Source organism: Rhinolophus sinicus, linkage group LG10 (assembly GCF_036562045.2).
Source record: "Rhinolophus sinicus isolate RSC01 linkage group LG10, ASM3656204v1, whole genome shotgun sequence".
In the NCBI taxonomy this organism is placed as follows: Eukaryota; Metazoa; Chordata; class Mammalia; order Chiroptera; family Rhinolophidae; genus Rhinolophus; species Rhinolophus sinicus.
In genome coordinates, this window is record NC_133759.1 from 28,728,922 (window position 1) to 28,752,501 (window position 23,580).

Consider the following 23,580-nt stretch of genomic DNA (forward strand, 5'->3'; position numbering starts at 1 on the left):
GTTATGCCTCGATAGATAAGTAAAACACTGTTCAACCATGTAGCAAGTTAACGATTTCCATAATGTGATATATTTTTACTTTTTTTCATATCAAACATTTACTGAATACCTACCAGATGCTAAGCACTTCTTACAACACTGCTGTTGCAGAGATGAATGTGACATACTGCTTACCTTTGAGGAGCTGACAGTCTAGGGAATGTCAGGCATTCAAGCAGCTGGTCATGACACAATGGGACAAACATTATAACAGGGATATAAACTAAATGTATTTACACTTTTCTTGGCACAGCATTTTATGCCTACATCTGGAAAAAAATGTACGGGTCTCGTATGGCATATAGATACTATAAAATCACTGTTGAAGGTGTTTACTAAGGAACCATCTGTACATTCCTGACCAAGAATAAGTAACCCAATGAAAGTAATTGCTATCACAGAGAACAAAAGCTTCAAAGAAATGGCTTTACATAGTTGTGATCATGACTTTATTGTCCTTCTACAAAACTATGGAAAATCAAAATTGATTATCTTCCTCCTATAAGTTGTTTTCTCCTTATTGGATAATGTTTTGAGATATGATACTTTCAGGATAATAAAGTTAAGTTATTGCTTTTAGTGTCATGACATTTAGGCATATTTGCATGTGTATCATAGATGTTCAGGTGGTACAACAAAAGTGCATTTGTCTTTTTGATGTCCAAAGTAAAGTCCAGAATTTGCTATTTTGTGTGTGCAAACAATAAATCCCGATCATTATTGTTATATCTAGAATAATTTGCTCTTCCTACAGACTGAAGGTGTATTTTTCTGATCAAAACTTTTCTGACCAAGCTTTTAAGATATAAAAATAATGTAATACAAAAGTAATATTTATTTTTATAATTAAACAGTCACCATGTGGTAAATACCTTACTTAATAGTGGATTATCCCAATTAATGTTCATAAAAACCTAATAAATTAGAGACTATTATTATCCCCATCTCACAGATGAAACTGAAGCCACAGAGGGTAAGTAACTTAAGTTACTAGCTTGAGATTACATCATTAACAAGTAAGGGAAACTGAGATTTGAACTTGTGCAATTCCACCCTGGGTTCTATGCACTCAGCCTCTATTCTATTCTGCTCCCTAATGTCTCTGACTGCTCCAAGATTTGTAAGGGCAATTTTCAGCATGGGTGCTCTGGTGATCATAAAAAGCATAATGGTGCAAAAATGGGCCTTGCAGTATCAAAGTATTTGATATTCCTCATATATCCATAAATGCTGACATTGTTTCCTTTAAGGGCAAGTGAATTTATCTATTTATGTTTCAAAAATTGATCTAGACAGTCTTTCATGAGATTCTCCATATATCAACTTAGTTAACAATATAATGCCTTACATATTGTGTCAGGTAGATATAGGGTATGCAGATTTTTAAAAAAGATTTTAAAATTCAGTGGCTTATCTAAGGTTGAGGTTTATTTCTCTAATTTAAAGGTGTAGCAGGGAAGTCATGGTTGGGAAGGCAGCTCTCCCAAGGTTGGGGAGGGAGTTCAGGGACCTGGTTTCCTTCCATCTTGTTGCTCTGCCAGCTCTGCACACTCACTGGAAGCTGGGTCACCACCATGTCTGTGCCCAGGTGGCAGGAATAGAGAAAAGGCAGTACAGGGCAAGCAACTTTCTTTTAAACAAGTGATGCGGAAAATATCCACATTGCACCCTTTTATACTCTATAAATGAAAACAAAGTCACATTGCCACACCCAGTCACAAGGCAGAATGGCAAATGCAGTCTCTAGACAGATGGCCATGGGCCCAGCTAAAAGTCAATTCCAATGAAAGAAGAGAAAATTAAATTGGGAAGAAAAGAGGAGCTAGTAGTCCATCACACATAGCTATGCAGACACTACATGCAAATCAACTTCTGGTTTCAGCATTCTTGTTGTTGTTTTTTTTTGTAGGCTTTCTTTAGAATAATATCGTTCTTGTTTTTCATGATGTGGATGAGAGTTAAAATGACTTTTAAAGCCCATTATCACTAAAGCCTAATATCGCTATCAATTGATTTCATACTTGCTAATAACACCTACTCTTTAATTACAGGGTTAGTAAATGGATACTTGCTTTATATTAGATGAGAGCATTTTGAAATTGTGTATGAGAAGGGTGCATATGTGTACTGAGTCACCAATGGAAGGAATGCAGTGAACATGTACTGTTTTTTCTGCCAAGCATCCTTTTCCACTTCTGACAAATAGCCACAACCCTTCTTTAGGAAACTGACTCTGTCCCACTCCTTCTGGTTGTCAGTGTGGTTGAGGGCACTTTGCAAGTGCCTTCTGAGGAAAGTCGCCTTAAGTAGTTTTCTCTGCATGCAACTCCTCAGGTTCTGTGTGACCATTATGTAGATTCCATCAGATGAGCCCAGCCCTGGGGCCCCAGGTATATGATCTCTTCCTTTTATCTGTTTGGCTAAGGGGTAATACAGTTCCTTCCTGCAGTCGGTAATGTCTGGGTAAACTACTCAACTTTGGCTCTCAGCTCTTCCATCACCTGTGTAACTCATTCCCTGTATTAGATCCCTTCTGTTGTAAGCAACTGAAGAGGTTTCCTGGTCAGACCCTGACTGAAGAAATGGCCTACTCCATTGGGTTGTTACAGGTCTAGACATGCACAAAGACTAATCAGTTGCCTTTTAGTCTCAATTCTCAGTTCTTTCAGAAAGAGAAGCTGGTTGGCCCTGTTTGTTTCAGGTTCTTGATGGCTTTTGTGGGTGGGAGAAGGGAGAGGTGATTGAAGTTGGTGGGAGATAGGTTTTATGATGAGCTGGGCAAACAGCCCCCAAATTAGCTTCTAAAGCAATAGAGAATGGGGAGAGGGAGTATCCAAAACTGTTATCCCACAAAACTTTTAGTAATTTTTATTATTAGCCTTACAATTGTTGTTATCATCTTAATCATCTTTGTAGTCAAAATAAATCTTAAACAATCTTTATCATTTTTTTAACAGTGAAAGGCTTTAGCTTGTCATTATCTCTACCTGGGGTTAGCTGCATTGTAATGGATGGCTCCAGAAGATGAAAAGTTCTTCAAAGCCTAAAATGCAAAAGAATGTAAGAATTTAGATTTCTTTATATTACTCATAACTGTGACCCCTAACTCTAGTATGAGGGTGTGCCAGAGGAAGTCCTAGAGTGGGAGTGTATTGCAGTTCGGGTTTCCAGAAGAGGAGACATCAAGATGGGCTTGCATGTACAAAACTTTTATGGACAGAACATACCAGTGAAGCATAAAAGGAAGGAAGCAAGAATGGGAGGGAGAGTCTTCTGGCCACAGTGCAGATCTGATACCTGTAAAAGCTAAGGGGAAAGGAAGGAAGATTGGCTAAGAAGATCCTAAGACTGCAGCTGGTTGTGAGAAAGTTTCGACCAGGCCTGTGGGGAATTCTTGAGCCCAAGTTGTCCACTAGAGGAATCCTGCCTCTCTTGATAATGAGTCTGCACTAATACCCGTGCTGTGCTCAGTCACTGACTGGGAGTAGCCCAGTGGAAATGTGGCCTCCGCGTAAACACGATGGTGGATCCAACAAGGTGGCAACTGAGGCTGAAAGTCAACTATGTTCCCTGCAGTGGGAGATCTGAGCAGAGTATTTCCACGGATGAAAATAGAAGATAGCAAAGGTCTGTTCCACGCATAGTCCATGCTTATCAGACCCATTGCACTGCCAGATGGCAGGATGGACATCTAGTTATCATGTTAGTCTGGTCCACGATGGCAATTTCAGGATCTGATGGTGGCCTCTTTATCCACGCAAGTTGAGAGAAATGGTGGAGAGAAGAGTGGATGTGGATATTGGCCTGGCCAGAGTAGGTCCCGCTGAGTGTCCCCAGAGGCACAGGCCTAGAGGAGAGCTTCCAGCTTTCCTAGAGAACACTTGCATTTGTGTGTGTGTGTGTGTGTGTGTGTGTGTGGTAAGCCACGTCTCAGAACACAAACAGGTGGAAGGATTTGTCAATCATCTGTTCTCTATGAGTATGGCTCTTGTAAAGTTCAATGTTGTCATTACAAAGCCTTCTTAAGGCCTAGGTCTAGAACTGACATAATCATTTTGCCACATTCTATTGTTTAAAGTAGGTGACAAGTCTGGCCCAGATTCAAGGGGAGAGGATTACACAAGGGTGTGAATTCTGGGGAGGCATGGTTCATTCTGGGCCACCAAAATAACATTCCCCAACATTCTCCAGAGTCTGGACTTTGGACTGGACATTTAGAATGGAAGGCTACTAACATATCCTAGGTGGTAGCTGAAAGTATTGGGTGGGATCCCTCTGTGGGTGTATACATTGGTGAGTGTGGAAAAGAATCCATCAATGTTGCAGACATATGATTGATATCTTGAGGAGTGATTGAAGGGGTTTAGAAACCTTCCCCAAAATGTGGCAATTCGGCAATGTGGACTATTTTGAGCTGAAGACAATCAAGATCCAACAGATTCAAGTAAAACTTTTACCTTTCCCTTAACTACTGAAATAATTTAGATAGACTTCCTGGAGCAGAAAGAAAGCTATTAGCAGAGATAACTTTTTATCTGAATAACCTATCTGTATGGCAGGGCAAACATTTAATTACCAAACATCTACTCTTCTTATTTTTCTGTGAATTAACCTTTCCCTCCTTTAAGCACTGTCCCATTTGCCATTCCTTAGTTCAGGATGGCATACAGCAAGTCCTCGAATAACATTATTTCCATTCAATGTTGTTTCTTTATAATGTTTATGAGATGCCTTAAAAATTATTTTATATCAATCAGCCTATGGTAAAATTGGTTTTGCTATACATTGTTTCACTCAAAGATGCAGAATCTATCAATAACATTAAGTGAGGACTTACTGTATAAGCTTCAAAAGCCCAACTTGCCCTTGGGGCTCATTGTTAGGAGACCCCATACATATGTAATTAAATTTGTTTTTTCTCCTGTTATGTTTTAACCTGCTATGTTAATTTGATTGTTAGACCAGCCAAAAAAACTATAAGGGTAGAAGTCAAATTTTGCCTTCCCAACATGATTTTCCTAGTTTCTCAGAAGTTCTTGTTAATATGTTTCTTGATCAACACTTACCTCAATGTTTTCTGGGATTTTGTTAGTTCTGCTACTTGAACATTATGTCAGTATTCACTAGTTTAATAGCAATGATGACTGGTCTAACCAGAATTGCCACTTAGTAAGTTTTTACATTTTAATTATTTGCCCTGGTTAAATCTGGCCAGAACCACTAACTTAACATGTCCAGGTTCTGCATCAAAGAGGGGCAACAGAAAGAGAGGGAAATCTCTGTGTGAAGGGGAGGGTTTGTTGTGAAGAAAAGTTTCCCGCATAGGGACCCTCATTTGAAGCTAGATAATCTTTGGAAATTTGATGTTTCTCTGGCTTGGTTTCTTTTTTCTGTATTCAACAGTTTATCAATTTCCTTTGGAGCTCTTGATGAAGACACGCTGATAAGAGACTATAAAACTTTTTTACTAGGCGAAGCCTTTACTAGTCTAATGAGCATTACCACTCAAAGTCTTTCATATTGGGGAGAGAATCACTAGCATTCCACCTGTGCTTGCGTTAAAGAGAATCTTAAATCACGATTAAGCAGAGGTAGAGGGCAACAAGACACAGGGTTCAGTCTTGTCTGCATTCTGATAGTCAGCAGACTTATTACTGAGACACCATAATGCTAAAGACAAATATCATCCTAGGTCATGTGGAAAAGATAAAATCTGAGCCTAGTATGTTTGTAAAAATAATTGTTGTATATTATTTCTACATGGGTTATACTAAAGTAGGTCCGCACAAAATGTTAATACTCCTCCAAAACAGAGGAAGTGACAGATTAGCTGGGTCTTGAAGCATGAACAGGAGTCTACTCAGCTATAGAAAACTGTCTAATGGAAGACCATTTGCATAAAACTAAGAAATGTTCATTTTTAGACTGGAGGGCCAACCTCTCTGGAGGGTCTCAGGGGCTGACATTTCCCTGTCTCACCCAGGGAAGGTGATGGTGAGTGTGAGTGAGTGTCTAAGTCCCAGTGGCAGGTTCCCAGCTTCCAGGTGAGCACTGGACCAGGGATGCGGTGGAGGGGTAGCTGGAAGGGGTGGTAAGCTAGAGGGAGGGGAAAAAAAGCCGCCTGCGCTTTGTCAGCCAGACTTCTCAGCAGAGTAGGGCTGAGCGAGTGGTTCACTCCCCACGTCGTGCCTACTGGGCCCCAGAGACTTGGACCCAGGAGCCAGCACGTCGCGCGCCCGCGCAGTCTCTAGGCCCAGGCGGGCGCCTGCGCACGAGCGTTCCGGACCCGCGAGCCGCGGGGTTATTAGAGGTGGAGCGCAGGGAGGGCGCGCAGCAGGAGGCGGCCGCCGTTACGGCGCGAGCGTGGTCACGTGGTCGCTGGTCACCGCCGCCGCCTCCCCTCCCGCCCTGTTCTCTTTCTGGTCGGCCCGGCGGGTTCCACGAGCGCCGGGCAGAGACAGAGGGAGAGAGAGAGAGAGAAAGAGAGGGGAGGAGGAGGATTCAGGGAGTAGGAGCTGGGGAGCCCTTCTGCGCCACAGGTAAAAAAATAATGATGATGATGATGATGATCATAAAAAAGCCGAGCACTCGGAGCGCCTTCGCCTTCCTCCAGTGCAGCCCCCAAATGTAGTGGCTCCCGCCCCGGCCTCCCGATCAGCTTCTCAGGACGAGTCCCGCCTCCCCTCCTGTCGCTGCTGCAGCTGCCGCCGCCTCACGGGAAGGCCTGAGGGTGCGGGTGCTGCTGCTGCGGACGGGTAGTCGCACCGCCCCCGGTTTGTGCGCTTCCCGGATCGGCGTGGGGGTTGGGTGGCGCGAGGGGAGGCTCCCCCAGCTCCAGGGCGGGCAGGGCGAGGAGGCTGCTTATCCTAGCCTGCCTGCCTTCCCTCACTCGGGATGGTGGGGTCTAGGAAGCAAGGCCACCTGCAGCAAGAGGGCAGACAGAGCCTGGTGGCTGGACTAGGGCTCAACTTCCTACTTGGTAAATTTCCCTGTTCATTTCAGCCTTGGGCAGCACGCTTCCTTCGCAGGCCGGAAGCGAAACCGACCCGGAATCCCAAATATTTTAAAATGCACCCTTTAGAAGAGAGAAGCCTTTCACCCTTGAGAAATGAAACGTGACTTTGTTTTAGTACGACTTAAGTTTATTCACCTGTAAGAACATGCAAGTTGAGCCCTTTCGGGATACGAGAAAAACTTTGCAGAGGGTGAAAGTCGATTACCACCCTCCCTCCTCTTTTCCTGGAAAAATGAACACAGACCTCTCAAACTGTTCGGTTCTGCAAGTGACTTAAAGAGTTTTTTCCATTAAACAGTTATTAACAGTTTTAGTTCAGGAATATGATCTATGCTTAAAGTTTACATTCTTTAATTTTTTTTTCAGAATGACTTTCTGGGAAGAGTCATTTGTCAACCTTGAATTGGACTAAGTCTTGAAATTGTAACATGCAGGTTGCACACCTTTGGGCCGGATTGCAAGTTTCTAGATCCAGTCATTCTTTTGTACTCTTTGTACAACAAAATACAGCCTCAATAAAACTATATATTATTAGTGTTGTGCTGTTATACAAAATAGTGACTCAAAGCAGGAAGCATTAAATGTAGGCATTGTTGAAATCTTTGAACACTTTTCATTGATATCAGTGATAAAGAAATTCAATTATATGTTGTTTATTTTTCTTAATGAGCTTTTCTGATTCCACATCTTGGTATCTCTAAATTCATATGTAATACTGAGCATTTAAAATTTTTGCAACTATCTGCGCTACAGTCATGTAGAGAGCAGTGCTTCTCAAACTTTACTGTGCCTAAGAATCCCTTAAGGCTCTTATTTAAAAATGCAAATCCTGATTCGGTAGATCTGTGATGCAGCTTGATATTCTGCACCTATAAGCTTCTGGGTACTGCTGAACAAGGAACCATCCTTGAGTAGCAAGGATGTAGATAACTTGGCCTTAGCCAAGATGATGTTGTCAGTGAACAAGTGCCTTTTAATAATTCACCTGGGTCTAGTAGAGGTGGCTTAAAGGAAGGGGCAAATGGCAGGATGAACTGGGACGGCTTATGCGGAGTGAGCAGACCAAGTCTGGGTCCCAGGGTATCCTGACTGGATTCAGATTTTTTTCTAATGCATGTTTTAAAAAATGTAAATTGAAAAGTCTAAAAGTATCACACACAACCTCATATACTTTATGTACATTAAGAAAAATGGTTTTACTTTAAAACAACTTTATGGAAGTATAACATTATCTACTTTTAATTTTTATAGTCGTTAGTACTTTACCATTGTTTCTTCATGTTATTAGATAATATTTATGGGTCTAGTAGAGGTGGCTTAAGGGAATACTTTTGAAGTAGTTACTAAGTGCCAGGCACTGTTTTAAGTACTTTACCAATCTTAACTCATTTAATCCTTGCAACAACCTTTAAGGAAACTGAAACAGAGAGAGGGTAAAAGTCACATTCTCAGGTTTACACAGCTAACACCAAGCTGGGATTTTGGGTGGCTGACTCTACAGTCCATGCTTTTAACAAATCTTCACTATGCTGCCTTTTTAGAAGATAAATTAGTGATACTGTTTTAAATCCCCTTTCTTAGTATTGTTGAGAATTATGAGCTTGACTTTCATTTTAAAATTCAAATTTGTCAACCTTTCATTTCCCCTATTTTATCTCACTTTAAAATGAAGAACTGCCTCAGTGCTTGTAATCTCTGCAAAGTAAGTTACTGAAATTTGCAAAGCTTTATTTTGTTTGCTCTTGTTTGCTGGACCAGTGTCTTTGTAAGTTTGTATGTCACTGTTAAATGTAAAAGTACTATCTGCTTCTGTTTTACCCTGCAAATTTTCAGTCCTTTATTTCTTGCCTGTCTTCCACTTCCTCATGCATACTTGGTAGATTTATTCGCTATTTGTTATCCCAGCATTTAGGATTTTGGGGGAAATTGACTGGGATACTGACTTTTTTTTGGTCAGTGAAGATAATAAACTAAGCATTGGTTATTATCCTATTTTAACACTGAAAAAGTAACAAGGACAATCTCAGAATAAAGGATGATACTTTAAGTTGAACAATTTGTGCTTTTTAAAAATGTTAATATATCATCTGTCCCCCACCCCGTTTTTGTCTCAGACCACAGAAAACTTTGTACCATATCTGCACCAGGCTGAGGAATGGTGATTGTACACCTGACCTGAGACATTTCTCTTAATATGGACAGATCATTAGAATGGCAGTAATACACAGTGTGTGTACTAGAACTTGAGAAATGAGAAGTTGTGGCAGGGGTTAGTTGTGGCAGTGGAAGGAGGTGGGGGAGGGAGAGTATTGGGGTGAGGAGGGCCTGTGGCGCTGATTCCAGTAGCATTAATTCTCTATTACCTGGGATAATAGTGAGTTTGGGAAGGAAGTCAATAGAACAACAGATCCCTTTGTAAATATTTTCTCAAAGCTCATACTCTGTTATTGTGATGTCTGTTAAGATGCCATGCTGGCCAGTTACTTAGCCTCATAGTGCCTCACTTTTCTATTTTTAAAATGAGGATAATAATAGTAACTACTTTACCAAGCTGTTTTGAGAATTAAATGAGAATGTATGTATATGTGTGTGTGTGTGTGTGTGTATATATATATATATATATATATATACATATATATGTATGTATATATATACACACACACACACACACACGTATATTATAATATTATACCTGGTCTTACGTTAATTTTTGCTCCAAAAGATGCATTAGAGCTGATGGTCTGGCAAGGTCTTATTTTCAGGGAAACACAGTATATGAGTGTATGAGTGGTGAATGTTTAAATTTAAAAAAAAAAATTATTGTAAAAGACACATTGCCATTAATCACCCTCAGAATATTCCTGTTTGCTTCAAACACACTTATCCCATTGTTCGTGCCACTTTTTGAAACAGTTCTGGAAGTCCTCTTTTGTGAGTGTCTTTAGTTGTGCTGTCATGGCTGCCTCGATTTCCTGAATCATTTTGACTTTGGGGAAGAGCCAAAAGTTCAATGGTGCCAGATCCAGTGACTAAGGTGGATGAGGACACATCGTAATGTTTGTATTTGACAGAAATTGCCATACCAGAAGCAATGTGTGACATGGAACATTGTCATAATGGAGGATGATTTATGGCACACTTTAAAACATTACCTTCTCTCAACCGTAGCTCACACCTGACTGACTGCACTGAACAAGCTGAAACTTGTCACATACAGTTACTAAGGTTTGACATGCAGCTTCCCATATTGAAGATCCCTGCCTTCAGTTGGATGGCACTCAGCAGCAACATTCACCATATGTTTTGATCACAATGGAAAGGCTCCGTGTCACACATCGCTCCTGGTACAGCAATTTCTGTCAAATAAAAACATGGTGTGTCCTCATCCATATTATTCACCGGGTCTGGCACCATGCGACTTCTGGCTCTTCCCCAAAGTCAAAATGAACATGAAAGGTAAATGTTTTGAAGTGATTCAGGACATCGAGGCAGCACGACAGCACAACTAAAGATATGAAAGAAGAGGACTTCCAGAACTTCAGAAAGTGGCAAGAACCATGGGATAAGTGTGTTCAAAATGAGGGGTTGTATTTTGAGGGGGATTAATGGCAATGTGTCTTTTACCGTAATACATTTTTAATTTAAACATTCACCATATTTCTTGGTCCCACTTCATACATACATATATACTCACATATAGACATATATAGACATAAAATATGCTTAACATGTATAACATTATATATATATAATGTTTGACTGTAGATAATCTGCAATGTGGTTAATGATTATCCACATGATCAAGACTGACTATATTTGAATGAACTTAATAGAAATTGTACAGTTATTTGGTATATGGCTGTATGTGCTAAGAAAACAGTTTGGATGAAAATAAAAAATTGTTATAGAAATGCTCTTATCTCTTTGGATAATTAAATATTAATAAGTATGGTTTGGCAGCTCAGATTTTTCAAAAGAAGGAAGCAAGGCTGTAGAAATAATAAAAGATGTCTTTGGTGGTGGTGTGAAAGGATCAATTTCAGGTGTAGTGTTGTGAATCCTAGAATAAGATAACCTTTTTTCTGAAGGCTTCTCTGACTATATAAGTTACACCTTCCTCAACTGACTCGTTTGCTCCTTAAAATAATCCATCTTTGCTTTCTCCAGACCTGCCCTAGCCCCTTTTCTGAAACCCATGGTGGCATATGTGTCTCAGAAGTAAAAAGTTTTTGGGATTTAGAAAATTAATGTGATGTATATGCTGCATATTATGAAACCTCCTGTGGATAGGAGCAGTCACCCCATAATCATACACGTTAATTTTCCCAGTGAAATTATACATATTCACACTAAGAAGACTATAAAAAGCCTCATGTTAGGCCATGTTTTGTTGACAACTTAGAGAAGAATTTTCAGTTTTTAGAGTTTTTTGTATTTGTGGAGTTGGCAATAAAGGATAGGGCTCTGTAAATACACACACACTAGAGGTATATTCATCATAGTACATGTCTTTTTGACTAGACAGAGAGTATGGGATCTCTGTGTTTGTATCCTTAGCACCTACTATAGAAATTGACATACAGTAGGTGCTCTTAAATGTCCATCATTTTGTATGAAAAACATCTACAGATGACATCATTTAGTCATGGTTCTGCACTGCCTGGCATATCTGGTTGACACCATGAAAATATTTAATAATTTCAGATTTATTATTTTTCTTAACTCAGTTGCCAAGGAAAGGTGGTTACTGGATTATTTTTTTGAAACAATAGATTTAAGAGATTTGAAATAGGTGTTATAGACAATTGCAGATTTTCATATGTTGGTGTTGAAAAGAGTGCTTACCTTTATCTTTTTATAGGTCATTAAGTTTGTTTAGGAGAATGATTTACTTTTCAAAATTGATTTGACTTAGTTTAATTTATGACAGACTAGTTTTGGTCTATCTGTCTAAAAATATGTTGCTGTGGGTGCATATCTTGAGTTGAATTGTTACAGTTTGATAATTTAGCCTGCCATGTGAGAAAAAGTTTTTTCTTCTATTACAAAAAGTGATGCCTGCTATGGAAATTTCATAAAAATAAATGATCAAAAATAATTACCCACACTATTGTAAATTTCTTAAAGTTTTCTTCAGGGTTATCTTGCCTTGAGAGAGGCTGAACAAAATTCACATTTGTATTGCAAGTACTAGTTTTGAAAACTCAGTCACAAATGCTGGTTAGCTGGAATGTTTTATCCCCTAGTGTTACTAGATATTTTGTCCCTAAGATAAAAAGGTTGAATCAAAGTAATTACGTCTCTACTTTTAAATAGTGACTCTTTAAAATAATTAGATTAGTGAGAAGTAAGCCCCCAATTCTGATATAACTACTTTGGGGGAGATGTACCCTCCTTCTGATGGAGTTGGGGTGATAACAACAGTGCAAGAAGACTGAGCCCAAGTCACTGGCCCTGGCTGCAGAGGCATGCATGCTGCTTGCTGATAACCTGTAGGGAACAGAATCAACCCATTTAGAGTTTCCCAGAACAGGTACTTTTGGGGTTGTTCCAGTAGCTACTTTTGAGGAATCCAAGAGAAGTTACTAACTTTACATATCTTGCTATCCTGGGATGAGACAGTGGATTGATTGTCCTGGATCCCTGGTGGGGTTTGCAGGCGGGTGGGGGATGATAGAGTTGATAGGAGTTGGCAGTTGGTCGCACTTTTCCATCTTTGTCTACTGAATTCATTAAACTAGGCTTCTTGAAATCCAAGAGTCTTGTGGTAAAAATGTTCATTTTGATAGGTAAGATGTTTGTGGTGTAGGGAGGCTTGGGGTAAATTGCCTCCCTTTTCTAACCTTTATTTCTGTTAACTAATTTAGGGGTAATTTTAATTTCTTTATCCTGTGTTGTGTGTGTGTGTGTGTGTATTGTGGATATACACAGATAAACATGTATGTGTAGATACACTTTTTTTTAACTAAAAGTGGATTCATGCTATTTTGGTGCTTGCGTTTGTTTTTCATTTTATATTACTAACGTTACTCTAACATAATTTTTAGTGGCTCCATACTTAGTGTTATAAAGACAGAAAAAACTTCTGAAGAGTCTGTTATCTTAGATCTCCAACCCTGATTTCTTCCTGAGCTTTAGACCTGTGTATCTGATTGCCTACTGGATAACTCCACTTTTGCATGGCCCACAGAAAACTCAAATTCAGTATGTCTGCAACTAACTGAACATACCATCTTCTCTTCCAAAACCTATTCCCCCTCCCAAGTTCATTATCTCAGTGGATGGCACTACCAACTCTCTAGCTGTTCAAGCCAGAAATCTGGCAGGCACATTTTACCCCCTTTCCCAAATTTTCACTTTAAGGCATTAAGCTCTGTGGATTCTACCTCTTAAATCCACTGTCCTTCCCCCCAACCCCCCCCCCCCCACACACACACACACTACTTCTACCCTGGTATAGTATATCTTGAGCTACCAGATTTACCATCTCTTGCCTATGTTTCTGTAAGATTTTCTGATGATGTCCCTGTAGCCATGTGTTTTTTTCCAGCTGTCACCTGGATCTCTTAATTACTCTATAGCTTCAATACTCTCCGTTACCTATTTCTCGGTCTTATCTCTTCCTTCTGCTTCCCCATACTCTTCATTTCATTATAAAGTACTGAAATCTTGAGTTTTTGGGACTGTTTATGATTCTGCTTGCTTCAAGCCTGAAGTATTCTATTTCTTGATCTTACTGACTCTTGTGAAGTCTTAGCTTAAATGTCATAGCTCTAGGAAGCCTCCTTATACCACTAAGTCTGTGTTGTACCCTTACTATTTGGTCAGATACCCTGTGCTACTCCATAGCAGTAACTAAGTGTTATAATTGTCTTTTTACCTAATAGTCTGTGTCCCACTTTTGACTCTTCGGTGAGCACCAAAGCCATGTACACCAACTTTACTCATAGTCCTGGCACTATGTCTATTAAAAGTACATGGTCCGTTTCAGGTACTGAAAATAGAGCAGTAAATAAGAGCATTTATTAACTGCTATGTGATAAACCACTCCAAAACGTAGTAGTTTAAGACAACAGTAGTATTTATTTACTCATGGTTTTATAATTTGTATAGCACTTGGCGGGGGTAGTTTATCTCTGTTTCAATTGGTGTCAGCTCACTGCAGGTTACAGTTTCCACTTCCAGGATGATTAACTCACAAGACTGGCAGTTGATGCTGGCTGCTGCCTGGGAGCTCAACCAGGGCTGTTGATCAGAGCACCTAAATGAGGCCTCTCCCTGTGGCCTGGGCGTGACTGGTAGGTTCTGAAAGGGAGTGTCCCCAGAACAAGCATTGTAAGAGGTAGAAAGTGAAGCAGCCAGTCTTCTGAAAGGCTGTGCTTGGAACTGCTCTGCTGTATTCTATTGGTTGGACAGACAGAATCAGCCCACATTCAATGGGAGGAGAGAGAATTAAACTTCATCTCCTGTTGGACAGTGACAAAGAATTTGTGACTATGTTTAATCCACTACATAGACATAAAAACAAACAAAAATTAAACTACAAAATTTGTTGGGTGAGTTAATTCTTGTCTACATTTTCAGTCTCCTAAGAATCATGATCATAACGTCATTAGATAAAAAAAAAATCAAAGTAGAACATACAGTGAAATTTTAAAAAGTAATTTTTATTCCCACCCTTCTTAAATAATAACTTCTCTGTCATTTGTAGTTTCTTAATTTTTAAGTTTTAATTATGCATGTAACTTCTAATTTTAATCAGTTTTGTGTTCTATTTTAAAATTTTATCTTTCATAAATCCTCATGCACTGATGTTATTACTCTTTATTTCTAGAGGTGGCATTATTGTATCAAAGGTATGTATAATTTAGATTTTGATACTTATTGCCAAACTACATGATAGAAAGATGATATTAATTTATACTCCAGCTTTTAGTGCAGGGTATAAATTATATTTGCCCATAACCTTGCTACTTAAATCATTGTTTTTGGTTAACCTATTGGCAGAAATTGACATTGCTTTTATTATTTCTTTAATCCCTGTTTAAGTCCTTTGTCCAATTTTGGAGGAATTTTTTTCCTATTGATTTTCAAGCCTTCTTTGTATATTGTAGATTTTAATTCGTTGCCTAGTCAATGTTCCCTATTTTGTCTTTTAATTTTGTTTTTATATTTTTTAAATTATGAATTATTAAATTTTTATGTAGCTCTTTACGATTTTGTTTCTTGGCAGAAACACTATTGAACTCAGTTCTCCCTTGTCTTTTTCTTTTTTAGCACTCTGGCCAATCTTCTAGCAGTTTCAATTATAGATTTTGTACATATACATATTGGTGGGGAAAAAATCAGTAAACCAATAAATTCCATAGAGTTATACAGATTGCTTTTTGGGGAATTAATTTCAGAATCTTGTCCATCTCTTAATAGTCTTATAATAGAATTGATCTATTTTGGGATTTGGAAAAATTCTATCCTAGACAATCTCAGTGAATTACGCTGAATAAAGACAAATTGTTCCTTGCTGTCAGTGTTAGACTTTCCCACAAAATGAAATTTTTAGTGATTGAAATATAAAGTTATGAACACTTTTAAAATTGAAAACAGGGTAATATGGTCAGCTAGGTTATATGGACAAAGTAGTACCCTGAAAGGAATGAGAAATGCTAATTTTTTTTTTTTTTCCGTAAGTGCTAATATGACTGTAAGAAATTACCAGGCCAAAATCTATATGGAAGCAGTAATTCAGAGAAGTAAGGAGAATATTAAAACTGCTTTTCCTTTGAAGACATTTGCCACATTTTGGAGAACTTTTCCTTTGGTTTTGAAAGCCTCAAAAGGCACAGGGTATAAAAATCAAAGCTCAGATAGGCCCAAGACGGGAGTCTAATAGGAAGTTTCTTTCTTAAGAAATTGGTATTCCGAAGAGCAATGTCCATAGAATATGAGTAAACCAAGATTACAACCCTTCCCATTCTCTTGCTCACAGGAGGTTCCGAAAATAGTTGCCTGGGTCCTGAAAAAATATCTTTTCCTAAGAAGGCTTTCCTTCTTGATTTGCAGCTCAAATTCAGTGTCACTTGGTCCAGAAAAACCTCAAGTTAGGAATTTAAAATGGTTTTAGGTGACTGGCAGAAGCAAATAAATGTCCTCTCTGGTAGAATACATTTTTGTCTTAGGTCCTAGGGAATTCCCACAAATGATTTTCCAAAGAACTAGTTCACAGTAAAATATAACCAACAGGCGAGGTAACAAGGCACCATGAGTAAGAAGCAGTAGAAACAATAGATAGTAGACCCCCAAAAACTTCAGATTTTGGAATTATCAGATAAAGATTATCAAAGAAGTGTTTATTATGTTTAAAAAAAGATGGAAAATATCTGCAGAGAATAGGAAACTGCACAGATTTGAAAAAAGACCCAAATAAGACTTCTAGAAACAAACAATACAGTAATTATAATGGGAAAAAAAACTCAGTGGGTATGGTTAACGGTAGATTAAATACTTTAGCTAAAGGGAATTCATGAACCAGACATAGGAGAGAAGAAATTATCCAGAATGTAGCTCAGAAAGACAAGGAAAAGGGGAAAAAGAAAGATTAAGATACATAGACCATGGAATAAGAAGGCCTGACAGTATTTCATCGATTTTCTAATTGTAGAAGGGAGAAATAATAGGAAAGGAGACAGTGTTTGAAGAGGTGATAGCCAAAAATGTTTCAGAACTGATGAAAAACACCAGTCCATGCATTTTAAGAAATAGATAATTACAAGCAGAATAGCTAAAAGGAAATATACATCTAGACACATCATAGTAGCATGGAGAGAGCACCAGCAACAAAGACAACATTTTATTAATAAAAGTTGAAAGAGAACAAAAGACAGATTACCTTTAAAGTAGCTGTGGCTGTTACACTGATAGCTGACTGCTCAGCAGTGGAAATGGAAGTCAGAAAACAGTGGGTTTATAATATCAATGTGGCTGGAAAAAATGGCCAGCCTAGTATTCTCTACCCAGTGAAAAGACACTTCGGAATAAGGGTGAAATGACATTTTCATACAGAATTGTAAAATATTATCCTCTGATTGTGAATAAAGCATATAGTTAGATATATTTTCTGATTGGTTCTAGTGTTCAGAATGAAGGATTCTAATATAAGCAATTCTGAGCTTCATACAGTTTTTTTCTTAAAAAATTGTGTTTATACTTAGTAAACAGATACTGTTTTGTAATATTACTGATATATTACTCCAACTTTTGGATCTGTGCTCTATTTAGAATCTTCACTGTTGTAGGAAAACTTTTGTGGTGATTAATGCATGCCTTTAAAGTCTTGCTCTGTCAATGATGTAATTTTTAATAGTAATATGTGAAATATTTCAAGTCAAGCCTAGAAGAATTTGGATAAACTTGTGTCTTGGTATTTGCAAAAGTAACTCCTGGAAATTACTTCATTCTCACCTCCCAGTCCCAAATACAACTTTCTGGAAAAAGAAGTAGTGGGAGATTATTTTCTTTTTTAAACTCATGAACAAGGTTAGCATAAAAGGGAATCTAGAATGGTGTAAGAGCAAACCGATCCTAAAGTTGGTTAGATGGATCTGAATTAGAATCTGGCTCCACCATTCAGTAATTCAGTCTTGGTCATGTGACTTAACCTTTCTGATACTTAGTTTTCTCACCTGTACAATAAGGATAAGACTACTTTGTAGGTAGGATTTCCAGGTGGGAATTCTCAGGAATATTGTTGGCTTTACCATTCCCAATCCTGAGATACAAACTGTTTTCTGTTCTCCACGATGAATTGTTTCCGCAAAGTGATGGCTGATACTACCAATTACCTGGATTCAAGGAGCCGATTTTCCAATTTCCTGACCAACTTTTCTCGGGATTTGGGAACGGAAAAGTGAAAAAAATTCCCAAGAACAGGCGGGAATTCCCTAGCGATAAATAGGAAAAGTGTCTAAGAGATACATTGTGAGTAGTACGTTTATTTCCCATTGTGGGTATTACTGGATTCAAGGAGTCAATTTTCCCTATTTCCCGACCAACTTTTCTCGGGACTTGGGAACGGGAAAGCAAAAAAATTTCCTGAGAATGGATGGGAATTCCCGCCTGGAAGCCCTACATGTAGGTGTATCGTGGGGAATAGAGTAATGTTTGTACAGAGCAGTGAGTATAATCCATGGCTCTTAGTGGGTTTCCAACTAATTGTTATTAGTGAGAAACAGAAAAGTCAATTGAATCTGGCAAAGAATTTGAAGTTGTTTACAGTACAAATAATGTAAAAGAGTTGATTATACTTTTAATATTGAAGAGTTATGGACATTTACAGTAATGATAAGTTTTTTGAAGTTAAGAAGTTGTCATAATGTGACTTTACCTGTTGATTTGATGGTAGTTTTGTATCAAATCAACTGTGTATGTTCCCTACAGGTTAGGCAGCTTCACATTCTTCATGGCAGGTAAGGCAAGATGAAATCAGTGACTGTCTTTAGGAAGTTAAAAAGATTGCCAACCACAAAACACACACATGTCCATGATGACAGTTAAGTTATGGTAAACCTGAATATTTTAGGAATTCAGTCCAAATAATGGTTATAAAGTATGTACTTAAAACTTTATACTTTAGTTTTCAGAAGATAAATGTATTTTTTGGCCTCCAGTAATTTAGAGTAATTGCGATGAGAGCACTCTATTGCTATTTGAATTGAGGATACAATTTCTATAAAATATTTACACCTAGATTTTACTTTCTCTGCTTTTTGTTGTTTATAGTCAAGACATGAACAACAGTCTTTTATGATGTGGAATTACTTGTACACCTTGCAAATTATTTTCTAGTTTGTTGTTCTTTATTTAACATCTAGACATTTTCCCTCATTGAGTAGTGATAACTATGTAGAATATATTAGCTGATTGCATTTTTAATCCACACTTCTTCTTATCATAGCAAAATTGAAAAATTATATTATGAAGACAATTCAGACAATTCAGTGGTTTTTATTTTTGGAACTGGAAATCATTTTTAGTAATATGGTATATTTGTAGCTTTTGAATTTATTCAGGTTATAGACAACTACTAAAAACAAATCAGGCATTTCTTGTCTTTCAAGTTCTAGGATCTCCAACCAAATACTGTGAAAATGGTTTGGGTAAAAATAATGACACAACTTAATCTAAATACATACATGCACAAATGCTTCCTATTAAACAATTTAAGTGTTAATTTTCTTGATTTAGTTTAGACACTCGTGGTGCAGATATTGAGCAGCAGCAATTTTTTGTGCAGTTGGCTCATGTGATAGTGGTCTCCATGCAGTGCTGCTTTTGATCTTGGAGGTAATCCCTTGTAATCACAAACTTTAAAGTATGTTAAGATTATACTTTCTAAGTTGATATATTTTGCATTAATAAAAATACATAGGATTACAGAAGACACTGTATGATACTCATGTAGACTTTTTTTTCTTGTTTACATTTGACTTTGTATTTCATATTTTGAGCTTTAGTGTATATTCCACAGGCTGGTAATTTCTTTTTAACTAATGGTTGTACTATGTGAAAAATTATAGGTTAAATTTGAACGAGTCCCTATTTTGTCTTTTATCTCTTCCAATCTTTTGTATTTTGAAAATGAGTGTTATCCCATGATATCAAACTATGTGACTCAAAGTCATTCCTCATAGGAATAGAAATTACTACCAGAGGCTGTTAGCTAGGGTTTATGTATATATCTCTTCAGTGCTCCATTTTGCCTTTTTTTGCAGAACCAAAGAGATTTTTATGTACAATCATATCTTCACATTCTACAGCACTGTTAACACTGATAGGTTAAACAAAAGCAGTCCAGTTTTTTCATATTATATGTATAAGTGTGCTGAGTTAGGATATAATATGTAGTGTAGTGGGTATTTTTTTAAAAAAGGAGTGGTATAGAAGATACTGTGGACCACACAGCAGCCAGAAAGCGAATGTCAACTGTGCTCAGAGGGGCTAGGATAATAACTCAAGTTTCAAAGACACCACAGGAAAAAAGCTAGACTTTATAGAAAACTAATGTGTAGTCACTGAGTTTTTCAGACATTAGTCAGACAACTAGGAGGAATAATTACCCAAGAAGATCTGACAAGTCTGTTCTGTCAGCATATGATGATAAGTCAGGTACAGATTGAAGGGTAGTTTGGATGGTGGCTTGGAGATGCTGATTTTATTTTAGGGCTTTTTGTGTCAGTGAGAAATGTTTATTAATTGGTAATTATTAACAAACTTTTGTGATAGGTCCTTGTAATCTGTTTATTTGCAGAGGTTGACATAATAGGTGCTAAGTAAAGTTCTGCTTGTATTTATACAAATATTATTTATGTTAAAATGTGTGAAAGTTTGATAATAATAAATACTATTTAAGATACTAGCTAGAGATTGTCATGTCGTTTTAGCGTGTGTTTTTCTTTCTTTTTTTTTTTTTTTAAGTAATTCTCTGCTTCATTTTAGCTTGAAATCACTCACTGGGAACATTGTCCCAGTGACAACAAGAGGGCCACTCTAGAGCCAGACAGAACTGAACTCAGATTTCACTTCTACTGTTTGGTGGCTTAGGGTTTGTTGCTTGGAAAAATTCTGTAACTTTTTTTTGGGTTTCAATTTCCTCACAGAGGTTTTAAGTAAAATGAGGTAATTTACATAAAATACCTGGCAGTGCACAGTTGCTCAGGAAATGCTTGTTATTAATGGCAAGCCTCACTTCCTTTACATATCTCAGTCTTCCAAAGTCTGTAATCTTAAATTGATATTTTGCTTTAGTTTGGGGATCACTGTCTAATATTATTTTTCTGTAAAGATCAAGAACAAGCTAATTCAGTGATTAAGAAATATCGTTTATTCAGAAAAAAAATCAAATAATATATGTTTCTCTGCTCTAGAAGTGTTTCATTTCCTGAAATATTTTATGGATAGTGAGTGATTACTGAATAATTTTATTAGACTAGCTCTGTTTAAGGACTTTCATATAGTCATTACATGAAAGGGGAGTTAAGAAGTCCTGTAATAATCAGTTGTTAACACTGAACTATTTACAAATTGTGCCCTTATTCCTTAGGTTTAAAACAATTCTTTTCAACTTTAACATTTTATGATGTTTAAAAAATTTATGAAATAAGATGAATGGTTAAAGGCCTATCTTTTAACTGATTAGTCTAGTTGGATTTTTCTTGAAAAAGGACTGAATTTTGTGAATTCGAATGATAAGTCAGTGACAGGAGGTCTTTAACATTTTTTTCCCCTTTGAACAGATGTCTTGGCCTGCAGTGACTCCAACTCTCACAATCTTTCCAATTTTCCCCTCTACTAAGTAAGTTTTTAAAAAGTGACATTTTTATTATAAGTGATTGACTTAATTCAGGCAAACATTACAGCTGAGGAAATACTTTATTCCAGTGAGGAACACTGGTATGAATAAAATGTTAGTCTTTATTTTTACTTTTAAGAATTTAAGGCATGGTTCCATTCCTTTCCTCCACTCCCCTTTTTTCTCTTTCTCTCTTTATGTGTATCCAGAATAATATTTTTGTGTAATAGCTTTCTTAAGATTAAAAGTTTTTGTGCTCTAATATGCTGAGGTGTATCTGGTACATTCTATATTAAGTGACAGTTAAAAACACTGTCAGGATCCATCCAGAAAATACTAAGCACAGTAGGTTTTTCATCAGGGGACAGTTAATCCAGGAACTAGTTGCACAGGTAATTGTGGAGAAGCCATACTGGACTGAGACAGGCCAGATATTAACATCACCTGGAAGCCTGATACCATTAGGGCTGGGAGAAGATGAGGAAAGCTTGTGCTACCAGAGTCCAAAAGCCGGGGCTGCATGGGGGAGCTAGAGCCATAGCTGGGGCTTCATGGTAGGAGCTGGGACATCAGAGGGCAGGAGGACTGTTTGGAGGGAAATGGAGTTTGGAAGAGATAAAGCTTCTGCCAAGGATGTTTCAGGAAGTAGGAAGAATGAGGAGAAATATTCTGGCCTCTTCCTCTTCTGCCTTCTATCATCTATTAGTGCCTCTCCACTGTCCAAATCTTCCTGGAAGTCACAGGGCAAGGTTCCTTGGAAATTGCAGTTGACTATGCTACAGAGCAGCACAGGGTAAGTCTGGGGAGTGGGTCTGAAAGCATTTCACTGGTTAGCTCAGCCACTCTATTGCTAGTGTATAATATTCATCAGTACACCTGTGCCCTTATGTAGCATTAGCTACAAAGAAGACTTCGCTAAGAAACCCCAAAATTAACAACAACAAAAAAACCCTCTTCGTTCTTTTTTTTTTTTTTTTTTTTTGACAAATCCTTAAAAACCAATATTAAGATTAGCATATTGGTTAAATTAACCAAGTGGCAATATGTTAGGTAAATGAGCTACAAAGTTGCAGACACTTGGTTCTTGGTTTTGTGGTACTCATAGTCTACTGGAAGAATTTTGTTCTTTAAAGCATACTTTTAAGATTTAAATTTTAATAAAATGTGTGATAAGTTACAGATGGGGACATGTGTCTGTAGGAACTCAAGGAAGGAGCCACTGACCCAGTTTTGTACTTTTTAGAATACTTTCAGCAGTTGGGAAACTTGAGCTGAGCTTTAAAGGATTGGTAAAGAGAAGTGGAAGGGATATTGCTGGAATAAAGAGAAGCTTGAGCAAAAGCTCAAAAACCTGAAAGAGATTAAATTAAAGCACGTATAAGAAATTTCAAACACTGTCACTGGAGCATCAAGCATGGCTCACAGAATCGGACTGGGGAGCCAGGAAGAGGCCAGGTTATTTTTATTCTCAAGCTGATAGAGAGCTGCTGAAGGAGTGGAGTGGCCTGATTAACTTTGCTTTAGCTGTGCTTTTCCATAAGCGTGGAAGATGACTTCAGGAAGGAGGGTGCTGCCGTGAGGTAGGAGATGTATTAAAAGGATGTTACACTAGTCCAGGCAATAGAAGAGTGATAGACAAACTCTCCAAGGTGTCTTTATGTCTTACAGTCATTTATTTCATCTAAATGCCTCCTTGTGCCTAACTTTTCAGGGCATGCCCTGCTGGTTTGATGCCATTTTGTTTTCACATTACACATGCCTCCCTTGATATTTGTACTTGCTCCCTAGCGAGTAAGGTCCCAGGCCTTGCTGTCTAGAAGCACGCATGGGAACCACTAATCATGGTCAGGTGTACCCTGGAGTGCTGAAGGGTGCTTTGCTCTCCTCCAGCCAAGTGACTGCTGTGTTACTGAAGTGTTACGGGGTGTGGCAATTTCCTGGAGAAATTTTCTTGAGAAATATTTCCTGTGTTCCTTAATGGAGCTTCTGATATTGAAGAGTGACAGATTTGCAGTGTGACATTTAATTTTAGTAAATATATCTTTTAAAATACCAAAATCCTGCATTTGAATAAGATCCACTTTACACATCGATTTTAATGTATATTCTCTAATTTATTCTGATAATAAACGTGAGAAAGGTGTTGTTAGCGCTGTATTCTTTACAGACACTCGTTTGGGTT

General features: G+C 37.9%; 1 protein-coding gene across 3 annotated transcripts in view; it reads left to right on the top strand.

Annotated features, from left to right (window-relative positions):
- The first annotated feature begins 6,376 nt into the window (after positions 1–6,376).
- TBC1D5 (TBC1 domain family member 5) overlaps positions 6,377–23,580 on the top strand; it is a 489,595-nt gene continuing 472,391 nt past the window's right edge. Inside the window, exon 1 of one of the 3 annotated variants that reach the window (XM_019726007.2) lies at positions 6,377–6,578. The gene's annotated coding sequence lies outside the window, so the exon portion shown is untranslated. The remainder of the gene's footprint in view (positions 6,579–23,580) is intronic. The other 2 variants (XM_074312796.1, XM_074312797.1) reach the window with 2 other exon arrangements.